This window comes from Heterodontus francisci, unplaced genomic scaffold (assembly GCF_036365525.1).
Source record: "Heterodontus francisci isolate sHetFra1 unplaced genomic scaffold, sHetFra1.hap1 HAP1_SCAFFOLD_183, whole genome shotgun sequence".
Classification (NCBI taxonomy): Eukaryota; Metazoa; Chordata; class Chondrichthyes; order Heterodontiformes; family Heterodontidae; genus Heterodontus; species Heterodontus francisci.
The window spans coordinates 3,087,083-3,100,718 of NW_027140567.1; positions in this window are offsets into that span (position 1 = coordinate 3,087,083).

Consider the following 13,636-nt stretch of genomic DNA (forward strand, 5'->3'; position numbering starts at 1 on the left):
GGTGAACAGTATAAGTGAGTAGAGTGTGTTCCCCTGATTGTTTAATATACACGGGACATGTTACCAGGTGAACAGTATAAGTGAGGAGAGTACTTCCCCTGATGGTTTAACATGCACGGGACATGTTACCAGGTCAACAGTATGAGTGAGGAGAGTGTGTTCCCCTGATGGTTTAATACACCCGGGACATGTTACCAGGTGAACATTATAAGTGAGGAGAGTGTGATCCAATGATTGTTTAATACTGACGGGACGTGTCACCAGGTGAAGAGTATAAGTGAGGAGAGTGTGTTCCCATGATTGCTAAACAGGCAGGGGACATGTTACCAGGTGAACAGTATAAGTGAGGAGAGTGTGTTCCCCAGATGGTTTAATATACACGGGACATGTTACCAGGTGAACAGTAGAAGTGAGGAGAGTGTGTTCCCCTGATGGTTTAATATACACGGACATGTTAGCAGGTGAACAGTATAAGTGAGGAGAGTGTGTTCCCCTGATGGTTTAATATACACGGGACATGTTAGCAGGTGAACACTATAAGTGAGGAGAGTGTGTACCCCTGATGGTTTAATATACACGGGACTTATTAACAGGTGAACAGAATAAGTGAGGAGAGGGCTTTCCCCTGATGGTTTAATATGCACGGGACATGTTCCCAGGTGAACAGTATAAGTGAGGAGAGTGTGTTCCACTGATGGTTTAATATACACGGGACATGTTACAAGGTGAACAGTTTAAGTGAGGAGAGTGTGTTCCCCTGATGTTTTAATATACACGGGACATGTTACCAGGTGAACAGTATAAGTGAGGACAGTGTGTTCCCCTGATGGTATAATATACACGGGACATGTTACCAGCTGAACAGTATAAGTGTGGAGAGGGCTTTCCCCTGATGGTTTAATATAAAAGGGACATGTTACCAGGTGAACAGTATAAGTGAGGAGAATGTGTTCCCCTGATGGTTTGATATACACGGGACATGTTACCAGGTGAACAGTATAAGTGAGGATACTGCATTCCCCTGATGGTTCAATATACACGGGACATGTTAGCTGGTGAACAGTATAAGTGAGGAGAATGTATTCCCCTGATGGTTTAATATACACGGGACATGTTACCAGGTGAACAGTATATGTGAGGAGAGTGTGTTCCCCTGATGGTTTAATATACACGGGATATGTTACCAGTTGAACAGTATAAGTGAGGAGAGTGTGTTCCCCTGATGGTATAATATACACGGGACATGTTACCAGCTGAACAGCATAAGTGAGGAGAGGGCTATCCCCAGATCGTTTAAAATACACGGGACATGTTGGCAGGTGAACAGTATAAGTAAGGACAGTGTGTTCCCCTGATGGTTTAATATACACGGGACATGTAAGCAGGTGAACAGTATAAGTGAGGAGAATGTATTCCCCTGATGGTTTAATATACACGGGACATGTTACCAGGTGAACAGTATAAGTGAGGAGACTGTGTTCCCCTGATGGTTTAATAGACACAGGACATGTTACCAGGTGAACAGTATAAGTGAGGAGAATGTGTTCCCCTGATGGTTTAATATACACGGGACATGATACCAGGTGAAAAGTATAAGTCAGGAGAGTGTGTCCCCCTGATTGTTTAATACTCACGGGACATGTTACCAGGTGAGCAGTATAAGTGAGGAGAGTGTGTTCCCCTGATGGTTTAACACGCACGGGACGTGTCACCAGATGAAGAGTAGAAGTGAGGAGAGTAGGTTCCGCAGATGGTCTAATATACATGGGACATGTTACCAGGTGAACAGAATAAGTGAAGAGAGCCTGTTCCCCTGATTGCTTAATATACGTGGGACATGTTACAAGGTGAAGAGTATAAGTGAGGAGAGTGTGTTCTCCTAATTGTTTAGTATCCACGGGACATGTTACCAGGTGAACAGTATAAGTGAGGAGAGTGTGTTCCCCAGATGGTTTAATATACGCGGGACATGTGACCAGGTGAACAGTATAAGTGAGGAGAGTGTGTTCCGCTGATGGTTTAATATACATGGGACATGTTACCAGGTGAACAGAATAAGTGAAGAGAGCCTGTTCCCCTGATTGCTTAATATACGTGGGACATGTTACAAGGTGAAGAGTATAAGTGAGGAGTGTGTGTTCCCCTCATTGTTTAATATACACGGGACATGTTAGCAGGTGAACCGTATCAGTGAGGAGTAAGTGTTCCCCTGATGCTTTAATATATACGGGACATGTTACCAGGTGAACAGTATAAGTGAGGAGAGTGTGTTCCCCTGATTGTTAAATATACACGGGACATGTTGCCAGGTGAACAGTATAAGTGAGGAGAGTGTGTTCCCCTGATGGTTTAATATACACGGGACTTATTACCAGGTGACAGAATAAGTGAGGAGAGGGCTTTCCCCTGATGGTTTAATATACACGGGACATGTTACCAGGTGAACAGTATAAGTGAGGAGAGTGTGTTCCCTGATGGTTTAATATACACGGGACATGTTAGCAGGTGGACAGCATAAGTGAAGAGAGCCTGTTCCCCTGATTGCTTAATATACGTGGGACATGTTACAAGGTGACGAGTATAAGTGAGGAGACTGTGTTCCCCTCATTGTTTAATATACACGGGACATGTTAGCAGGTGAACAGTATCAGTGAGGAGAGTGTGTTCCCCAGATGGTTTAATATACACGGGACATGTGACCAGGTGAACAGTATAAGTGAGGAGAGTGTGTTCCCCTGATGGTTTAATATACACGGGACCTATTACCAGGTGAACAGAATAAGTGAGGAGAGGGATTTCCCCTGATGGTTTAATATACACGGGACATGTTACCAGGTGAACAGTGTAAGTGAGGAGAGAGTGTTCCCCTGATGGTTTAATATACACGGGACATGTTAGCAGGTGAACAGTATAAGTGAGTCGAGTGTGTTCCCCTGATTGTTTAATATACACGGGACATGTTACCAGGTGAACAGTATAAGTGAGGAGAGTACTTCCCCTGATGGTTTAACATGCAAGGGACATGTTACCAGGTCAACAGTATAAGTGAGGAGAGTGTGTTCCCCTGATGGTTTAATGCACCCGGGACATGTTACCAGGTGAACATTATAAGTGAGGAGAGTGTGATCCAATGATTGTTTAATACTGACGGGACGTGTCACCAGGTGAACAGTATAAGTGAGGACAGTGTGTTCCCCTGATGGTATAATATACACGGGACATGTTACCAGCTGAACAGTATAAGTGTGGAGAGGGCTTTCCCCTGATGGTTTAATATAAAAGGGACATGTTACCAGGTGAACAGTATAAGTGAGGAGAATGTGTTCCCCTGATGGTTTGATATACACAGGACATGTTACCAGGTGAACAGTATAAGTGAGGATACTGTATTCCCCTGATGGTTCAATATACACGGGGCATGTTAGCTGGTGAACAGTATAAGTGAGGAGAATGTATTCCCCTGATGGTTTAATATACACTGGACATGTTACCAGGTCAACAGTATAAGTGAGGACAGTGTGTTCCCCTGATGGTATAATATACACGGGACATGTTACCAGCTGAACAGTATAAGTGTGGAGAGGGCTTTCCCCTGATGGTTTAATATAAAAGGGACATGTTACCAGGTGAACAGTATAAGTGAGGAGAATGTGTTCCCCTGATGGTTTGATATACACGGGACATGTTACCAGGTGAACAGTATAAGTGAGGATACTGTATTCCCCTGATGGTTCAATATACACGGGACATGTTAGCTGGTGAACAGGATAAGTGAGGAGAGTGTGTTCCCTGATGGTTTAATATACACGGGATATGTTACCAGTTGAACAGTATAAGTGAGGAGAGTGTGTTCCCCTGATGGTATAATATACACGGGACATGTTACCAGCTGAACAGCATAAGTGAAGAGAGCCTGTTCCCCTGATTGCTTAATATACGTGGGACATGTTACAAGGTGACGAGTATAAGTGAGGAGAGTGTGTTCCCCTCATTGTTTAATATACACGGGACATGTTAGCAGGAGAACAGTATCAGTGAGGAGAGAGTGTTCCCCAGATGGTTTAATATACACGGGACATGTGACCAGGTGAACAGTATAAGTGAGGAGAGTGTGTTCCCCTGATGGATTAATATACACGGGACTTATTACCAGGTGAACAGAATAAGTGAGGAGAGGGATTTCCCCTGATGGTTTAATATACACGGGACATGTTACCAGGTGAACAGTGTAAGTGAGGAGAGTGTGTTCCCCTGATGGTTTAATATACACGGGACATGTTAGCAGGTGAACAGTATAAGTGAGTAGAGTGTGTTCCCCTGATTGTTTAATATACACGGGACATGTTACCAGGTGAACAGTATAAGTGAGGAGAGTACTTCCCCTGATGGTTTAACATGCACGGGACATGTTACCAGGTCAACAGTATGAGTGAGGAGAGTGTGTTCCCCTGATGGTTTAATACACCCGGGACATGTTACCAGGTGAACATTATAAGTGAGGAGAGTGTGATCCAATGATTGTTTAATACTGACGGGACGTGTCACCAGGTGAAGAGTATAAGTGAGGAGAGTGTGTTCCCATGATTGCTAAACAGGCAGGGGACATGTTACCAGGTGAACAGTATAAGTGAGGAGAGTGTGTTCCCCAGATGGTTTAATATACACGGGACATGTTACCAGGTGAACAGTAGAAGTGAGGAGAGTGTGTTCCCCTGATGGTTTAATATACACGGACATGTTAGCAGGTGAACAGTATAAGTGAGGAGAGTGTGTTCCCCTGATGGTTTAATATACACGGGACATGTTAGCAGGTGAACACTATAAGTGAGGAGAGTGTGTACCCCTGATGGTTTAATATACACGGGACTTATTAACAGGTGAACAGAATAAGTGAGGAGAGGGCTTTCCCCTGATGGTTTAATATGCACGGGACATGTTCCCAGGTGAACAGTATAAGTGAGGAGAGTGTGTTCCACTGATGGTTTAATATACACGGGACATGTTACAAGGTGAACAGTTTAAGTGAGGAGAGTGTGTTCCCCTGATGTTTTAATATACACGGGACATGTTACCAGGTGAACAGTATAAGTGAGGACAGTGTGTTCCCCTGATGGTATAATATACACGGGACATGTTACCAGCTGAACAGTATAAGTGTGGAGAGGGCTTTCCCCTGATGGTTTAATATAAAAGGGACATGTTACCAGGTGAACAGTATAAGTGAGGAGAATGTGTTCCCCTGATGGTTTGATATACACGGGACATGTTACCAGGTGAACAGTATAAGTGAGGATACTGCATTCCCCTGATGGTTCAATATACACGGGACATGTTAGCTGGTGAACAGTATAAGTGAGGAGAATGTATTCCCCTGATGGTTTAATATACACGGGACATGTTACCAGGTGAACAGTATATGTGAGGAGAGTGTGTTCCCCTGATGGTTTAATATACACGGGATATGTTACCAGTTGAACAGTATAAGTGAGGAGAGTGTGTTCCCCTGATGGTATAATATACACGGGGCATGTTACCAGCTGAACAGCATAAGTGAGGAGAGGGCTATCCCCAGATCGTTTAAAATACACGGGACATGTTGGCAGGTGAACAGTATAAGTAAGGACAGTGTGTTCCCCTGATGGTTTAATATACACGGGACATGTAAGCAGGTGAACAGTATAAGTGAGGAGAATGTATTCCCCTGATGGTTTAATATACACGGGACATGTTACCAGGTGAACAGTATAAGTGAGGAGACTGTGTTCCCCTGATGGTTTAATAGACACAGGACATGTTACCAGGTGAACAGTATAAGTGAGGAGAATGTGTTCCCCTGATGGTTTAATATACACGGGACATGATACCAGGTGAAAAGTATAAGTCAGGAGAGTGTGTCCCCCTGATTGTTTAATACTCACGGGACATGTTACCAGGTGATCAGTATAAGTGAGGAGAGTGTGTTCCCCTGATGGTTTAACACGCACGGGACGTGTCACCAGATGAAGAGTAGAAGTGAGGAGAGTAGGTTCCGCAGATGGTCTAATATACATGGGACATGTTACCAGGTGAACAGAATAAGTGAAGAGAGCCTGTTCCCCTGATTGCTTAATATACGTGGGACATGTTACAAGGTGAAGAGTATAAGTGAGGAGAGTGTGTTCTCCTAATTGTTTAGTATCCACGGGACATGTTACCAGGTGAACAGTATAAGTGAGGAGAGTGTGTTCCCCAGATGGTTTAATATACGCGGGACATGTGACCAGGTGAACAGTATAAGTGAGGAGAGTGTGTTCCGCTGATGGTTTAATATACATGGGACATGTTACCAGGTGAACAGAATAAGTGAAGAGAGCCTGTTCCCCTGATTGCTTAATATACGTGGGACATGTTACAAGGTGAAGAGTATAAGTGAGGAGTGTGTGTTCCCCTCATTGTTTAATATACACGGGACATGTTAGCAGGTGAACCGTATCAGTGAGGAGTAAGTGTTCCCCTGATGCTTTAATATATACGGGACATGTTACCAGGTGAACAGTATAAGTGAGGAGAGTGTGTTCCCCTGATTGTTAAATATACACGGGACATGTTGCCAGGTGAACAGTATAAGTGAGGAGAGTGTGTTCCCCTGATGGTTTAATATACACGGGACTTATTACCAGGTGACAGAATAAGTGAGGAGAGGGCTTTCCCCTGATGGTTTAATATACACGGGACATGTTACCAGGTGAACAGTATAAGTGAGGAGAGTGTGTTCCCTGATGGTTTAATATACACGGGACATGTTAGCAGGTGGACAGTATAAGTGAGGAGAGTGTGTTCCCCTGATGGTTTAATACACCCGGGACATGTTACCAGGTGAACAGTATAAGTGAGGAGAGTATGTTCCCATGATGGTTTAACAGGCAGGGGACATGTTACCAGGTGAACAGTAGAAGTGAGGAGAGTGTGTTCCCCAGATGGTTTAATATACACGGGACATGTTACCAGGTGAACAGTAGAAGTGAGGAGAGTGTGTTCCCCTGATGGTTTAATATACGCGTGACATGTTAGCAGGTGAACAGTATAAGTGAGGAGAGTGTGTTCCCCTGATGGTTTAATATACACGGGATATGTTAGCAGGTGAACACTATAAGTGAGGAGAGTGTGTTCCCCTGATGATTTAATATACACGGGACTTATTACCAGGTGAACAGAATAAATGAGGAGAGGGCTTTCCCCTTATGGTTTAATATACACAGGACATGATACCAGGTGAACAGTATAAGTGAGGAGAGTGAGTTCGCCTGATTGTTTAATATACCCGGGACATGTCATCAGGTGAACAGTATAAGTGAGGAGAGTGTGTTCCCCTGATGGTTTAATATACACGGGACATGTTACCAGGTGAACAGTATAAGTGAGGAGAGTGTGTTCCAATGCTGGTTTAACAGGCAGGGGACATGTTACCAGGTGAACAGTACTAGTGAGGAGAGTGTGTTCCCCAGATGGTTTAATATACACGGGACATGTTACCAGGTGAACAGTAGAAGTGAGGAGAGTGTGTTCCCCTGATGGTTTAATATACACGGGACATGTTAGCAGGTGGACAGTATAAGTGAGGAGAGTGTGTTCCCCTGATGGTTTAATACACCCGGGACATGTTACCAGGTGAACAGTATAAGTGAGGAGAGTGTGTTCCCATGCTGGTTTAACAGGCAGGGGACATGTTACCAGGTGAACAGTACTAGTGAGGAGAGTGTGTTCCCCAGATGGTTTAATATACACGGGACATGTTACCAGGTGAACAGTAGAAGTGAGGAGAGTGTGTTCCCCTGATGGTTTAATATACGCGTGACATGTTATCAGGTGAACAGTATAAGTGAGGAGAGTGTGTTCCCCTGATGGTTTAATATACACGGGATATGTTAGCAGGTGAACACTATAAGTGAGGAGAGTGTGTTCCCCTGATGATTTAATATACACGGGACTTATTGCCAGGTGAACAGAATAAATGAGGAGAGGGCTTTCCCCTTATGGTTTAATATATACTGGACATGATACCAGGTGAACAGTATAAGTGAGGAGAGTGAGTTCCCCTGATTGTTTAATATACCCGGGACATGTCATCAGGTGAACAGTATAAGTGAGGAGAGTGTGTTCCCCTGATGGTTTAATATACACGGGACATGTTACCAGGTGAACAGTATAAGTGAGGAGAGTGAGCTCCCCTGATGGTTTAATATACACGGGACATGTTACCAGGTGAACATTATACGTGAGGAGAGTGCTTTCCCCTGATGTTTTAATATACATAGGACATGTTACCAGGTGAACAGTATAAGTTAGGAGAGTGTGTCCCGCTGATATTTTAATACTGACGGGACATTTTACCAGGTGAACAGTAAAAGTGAGGAAAGTGTGTTCCCCTGATGGTATAATATACACGGGACATGTTACCAGCTGAACAGTATAAGTCAGGAGAGTGTGTCCCCCTGATTGTTTAATAGTCACGGGACATGTTACAAGGTGACGAGTATAAGTGAGGAGAGTGTGTTCTCCTCATTGTTTAATATACACGGGACATGTTAGCAGGTGAACAGTATCAGTGAGGAGAATGTGTTCCCCTGATGGTTTAATATACACGGTACATGTTACCAGGTGAACAGTATAAGTGAGGAGAGTGTATTCCCCTGATTGTTAAATATACATGGGACATGTTACCAGGTGAACAGTATAAGTGAGGAGAGTGTGTTCCCCAGATGGTTTAATATACACGGGACATGTTACCAGGTGAACAGTATAAGTGAGGAGAGTGTGTTCCCCTGATGGTTTAACATACACGGGACTTATTACCAGGTGAACAGAATAAGTGAGGTGAGGGCTTTCCCCTGATGGTTTAATATACACGGGACATGTTACCAGGTGAACAGTATAAGTGAGGAGAGTGTGTTCCCCTGATGGTTTAATATACACGGGACATGTTACCAGGTGAACAGTATAAGTGATGAGACTGTATTCCCCTGATGGTTCAATATACACGGGACATGTTAGCAGGTGAACAGTATAAGTGAGGAGAGTGTGTTCCCCTGATGGTTCAATATACACGGGATATGTTAGCAGGTGAACAGTATAAGAGAGGAGAGTGCGTTCCCCTGATGGTTCAATATACACGGGACATGTTACCAGGTCAACAGTATAAGTGAGGAGAGTGTGATCCAATGATCGTTTAATACTGACGGGACGTGTCACCAGGGGAACAGTATAAGTGAGGAGAGTGTGTTCCCCTGATGGTTTAATATACACGGGACATGTTAGCAGGTGAACAGTATAAGTGAGGAGAGTGTGTTCCCCTGATGGTTTAATACACACGGGACATGTTACCAGGTGAACAGTATAAGTGAGGAGAGTGTGTTCCCCTGATGGTTTAATATACCCGGGACATGTCATCAGGTGAACAGTATAAGTGAGGAGAGTGTGTTCCCCTGATGGTTTAATATACACAGGACATGATACCAGGTGAACAGTATAAGTGAGGAGAGTGAGTTCCCCTGATTGTTTAATATCCCCGGGACATGTCATCAGGTGAACAGTATAAGTGAGGAGAGTGTGTTCCCCTGATGGTTTAATATACACGGGACATGTTACCAGGTGAACAGTATAAGTGAGGAGAGTGTGTTCCCCTGATGGTATAATATACACGGGACATGTTACCAGGTGAACAGTATAAGTGAGGAGAGGGCTTACCCATGTTGGTTTAATATACACGGGACATGTTACCAGGTGAACAGTATAGGTGAGGAGAGTGAGTTCCCCTGATGTTTTAATATACACAGGACATGTTACCAGGTGAACAGTATAAGTCAGGAGAGTGTGTCCCGCTGATTGTTTAATACTGACGGGACATGTTACCAGGTGAACAGTATAAGTGAGGACAGTGTGTTCCCCTGATGGTATAATATACACGGGACATGTTACCAGCTGAACAGTATAAGTCAGGAGAGTGTGTCCCCCTGATTGTTTAATACTCACGGGACATGATACCAGGTGAACAGTATATGTGAAGAGAGTGTGTTCCCCTGATGGTTTAATATACACGGGAAATGTTACCAGGTGAACAGTATAAGTGAAGGGAGCCTGTTCCCCTGATTGTTAAATATACACGGGACATGTTACCAGGTGAACAGTATAAGTGAGGAGAGTGTGTTCCCCAGATGGTTTAATATACACGGGACATGCTACCAGGTGAACAGTATAAGTGAGGAGAGTGTGTTCCCCTGATTGTTAAATATACACGGGACATGTTACCAGGTGAACAGTATAAGTGAGGAGAGTGTGTTCCCCAGATGGTTTAATATCCAGGGGACATGTTACCAGGTGAACAGTATAAGTGAGGAGAGTGTGTTCCCCTGATGGTTTAATATACACAGGACATGATACCAGGTGAACAGTATAAGTGAGGAGAGTGAGTTCCCCTGATTGTTTAATATACCCGGGACATGTCATCAGGTGAACAGTATAAGTGAGGAGAGTGTGTTCCCCTGGTGGTTTAATATACACGGGACATGTTACCAGGTGAACAGTATAAGTGAGGAGAGTGTGTTCCCCTGATGGTATAATATACACGGGACATGTTACCAGGTGAACAGTATAAGTGAGGAGAGGGCTTACCCATGTTGGTTTAATATACACGGGACATGTTACCAGGTGAACAGTATACGTGAGGAGAGTGAGTTCCCCTGATGTTTTAATATACACAGGACATGTTACCAGGTGAACAGTATAAGTTAGGAGAGTGTGTCCCGCTGATTGTTTAATACTGACGGGACATGTTACCAGGTGAACAGTATAAGTGAGGACAGTGTGTTCCCCTGATGGTATAATATACACGGGACATGTTACCAGCTGAACAATATAAGTCAGGAGAGTGTGTCCCCCTGATTGTTTAATACTCGCGGGACATGTTACCAGGTGAACAGTATATGTGAAGAGAGTGTGTTCCCCTGATGGTTTAATATACACGGGAAATGTTACCAGGTGAACAGTATAAGTGAAGGGAGCCTGTTCCCCTGATTGTTAAATATACACGGGACATGTTACCAGGTGAACAGTATCAGTGAGGAGAGTGTGTTCCCCAGATGGTTTAATATACACGGGACATGTTACCAGGTGAACAGTATAAGTGAGGAGAGTGTGTTCCCCTGATTGTTAAATATACACGGGACATGTTACCAGGTGAACAGTATAAGTGAGGAGAGTGTGTTCCCCAGATGGTTTAATATACACGGGACATGTTACCAGGTGAACAGTATAAGTGAGGAGAGTGTGTTCCCCTGATTGTTAAATATACACGGGACATGTTACCAGGTGAACAGTATAAGTGAGGAGAGTGTGTTCCCCTGATTGTTAAATATACACGGAACATGTTAACAGGTGAACAGTATAAGTGAGGAGAGTGTGTTCCCCTGATTGTTAAATATACACGGGACATGTTACCAGGTGAACAGTATAAGTGAGGAGAGTGTGTTCCCCTGATTGTTAAATATACACGGGACATGTTACCAGGTGAACAGTATAAGTGAGGAGAGTGTGTTCCCCAGATGGTTTAATATACACGGGACATGTTACCAGGTGAACAGTATAAGTGAGGAGAGTGTGTTCCCCTGATTGTTAAATATACACGGGACATGTTACCAGGTGAACAATATAAGTGAGGAGAGTGTGTTCCCCAGATGGTTTAATATACACGGGACATGTTACCAGGTGAACAGAATAAGTGATGAGACTGTATTCCCCTGAAGGTTCAATATACACGGGACATGTTAGCAGGTGAACAGTATAAGTGAGGAGAATGTGTTCCCCTCATGGTTGAAAATACATGGGACATGTTACCAGGTGAACAGTATAAGTGAGGAGAGTGTGATCCAATGATTGTTTAATACTGACGGGACGTGTCACCAGGTGAACAGTATAAGTGAGGAGAGTGTGGTCCCCTGATGGTTTAATATACACGGGACATGTAAGCAGGTGAACAGTATAAGTGAGGAGAGTGTGTTCCCCTGATGGTTTAATATAGACGGGACATGTTACCAGATGAACAGTATAAGTGAGGAGAGTGTGTTCCCATGATGGTTTAACAGGCAGGGGACATGTTACCAGGTGAACAGGGAAGTGAGTAGAGTGTGTTCCCCTGATGGTTTAATATACACGGGACATGTTACCAGGTGAACAGGGAAGTGAGTAGAGTGTGTTCCCCTGATGGTTTAATATACACGGGACATGTTACCAGGTGAACAGTATATGTGAAGAGAGTGTGTTCCCCTGATCGTTTAATATACATGGGACATGTTACCAGGTGAACAGACTAAGTGAAGAGAGCCTGTTCCCCTGATTGTTAAATATACGTGGGACATGTTACAAGGTGACGAGTATAAGTGAGAAGAGTGTGTTCCCCTGATTGTTAAATATACACGGGACATGTTACCAGGTGAACAGTATAAGTGAGGAGAGTGTGTTCCCCAGATGGTTTAATATACACGGGACATGTGACCAGGTGAACAGTATAAGTGAGGAGAGTGTGTTCGCCTGATGGCTTAATATACATGGGACTTATTACCAGGTGAACAGAATAAGTGAGGAGAGGGATTTCCCCTGATGGTTTAATATACACGGGACATGTTAGCCGGTGAACAGTATAAGTGAGTTGAGTGTGTTCCCCTGATTGTTTAATATACACGGGACATGTTGCCAGGTGAACAGTATAAGTGAGGAGAGTACTTCCCCTGATTGTTTAACATGCACGGGACATGTTACCAGGTGAACAGTATAAGTGAGGAGAGTGTGTTCCCCTGATGGTTTAATACACCCGGGACATGTTACCAGATGAACATTATAAGTGAGGAGAGTGTGATCCAATGATTGTTTAATACTGACGGGACGTGTCACCAGGTGAACAGTATAAGTGAGGAGAGTGTGTTCCCATGATGGTTTAACAGGCAGGGGACATGTTACCAGGTGAACAGTATAAGTGAGGAGAGTGTGTTCCCCAGATGGTTTAATATACACGGGACATGTTACCAGGTGAACAGTAGAAGTGAGGAGAGTGTGTTCCCCTGATGGTTTAATATACACGGGACATGTTAGCAGGTGAACACTATAAGTGAGGAGAGTGTGTTCCCCTGATGGTTTAATATACACGGGACTTATTACCAGGTGAACAGAATAAGTGAGGAGAGGGCTTTCCCCTGATGGTTTAATATACACGGGACATGTTACCAGGTGAACAGTATAAGTGAGGAGAGTGTGTTCCCCTGATGGTTTAATATTCACGGGACATGTTACCAGGTGAACAGTTTAAGTGAGGAGAGTGTGTTCCCCTGATGTTTTAATATACACGGGACATGTTACCAGGTGAACAGTATAAGTGAGGACAGTGTGTTCCCCTGATGGTATAATATACACGGGACATGTTACCAGCTGAACAGTATAAGTGTGGAGAGGGCTTTCCCCTGATGGTTTAATATAAAAGGGACCTGTTACCAGGTGAACAGTATTAGTGAGGAGAATGTGTTCCCCTGATGGTTTGATATACAAGGGACATGTTACCAGGGGAACAGTATAAGTGAGGATACTGTATTCCCCTGATGGTTCAATATACACG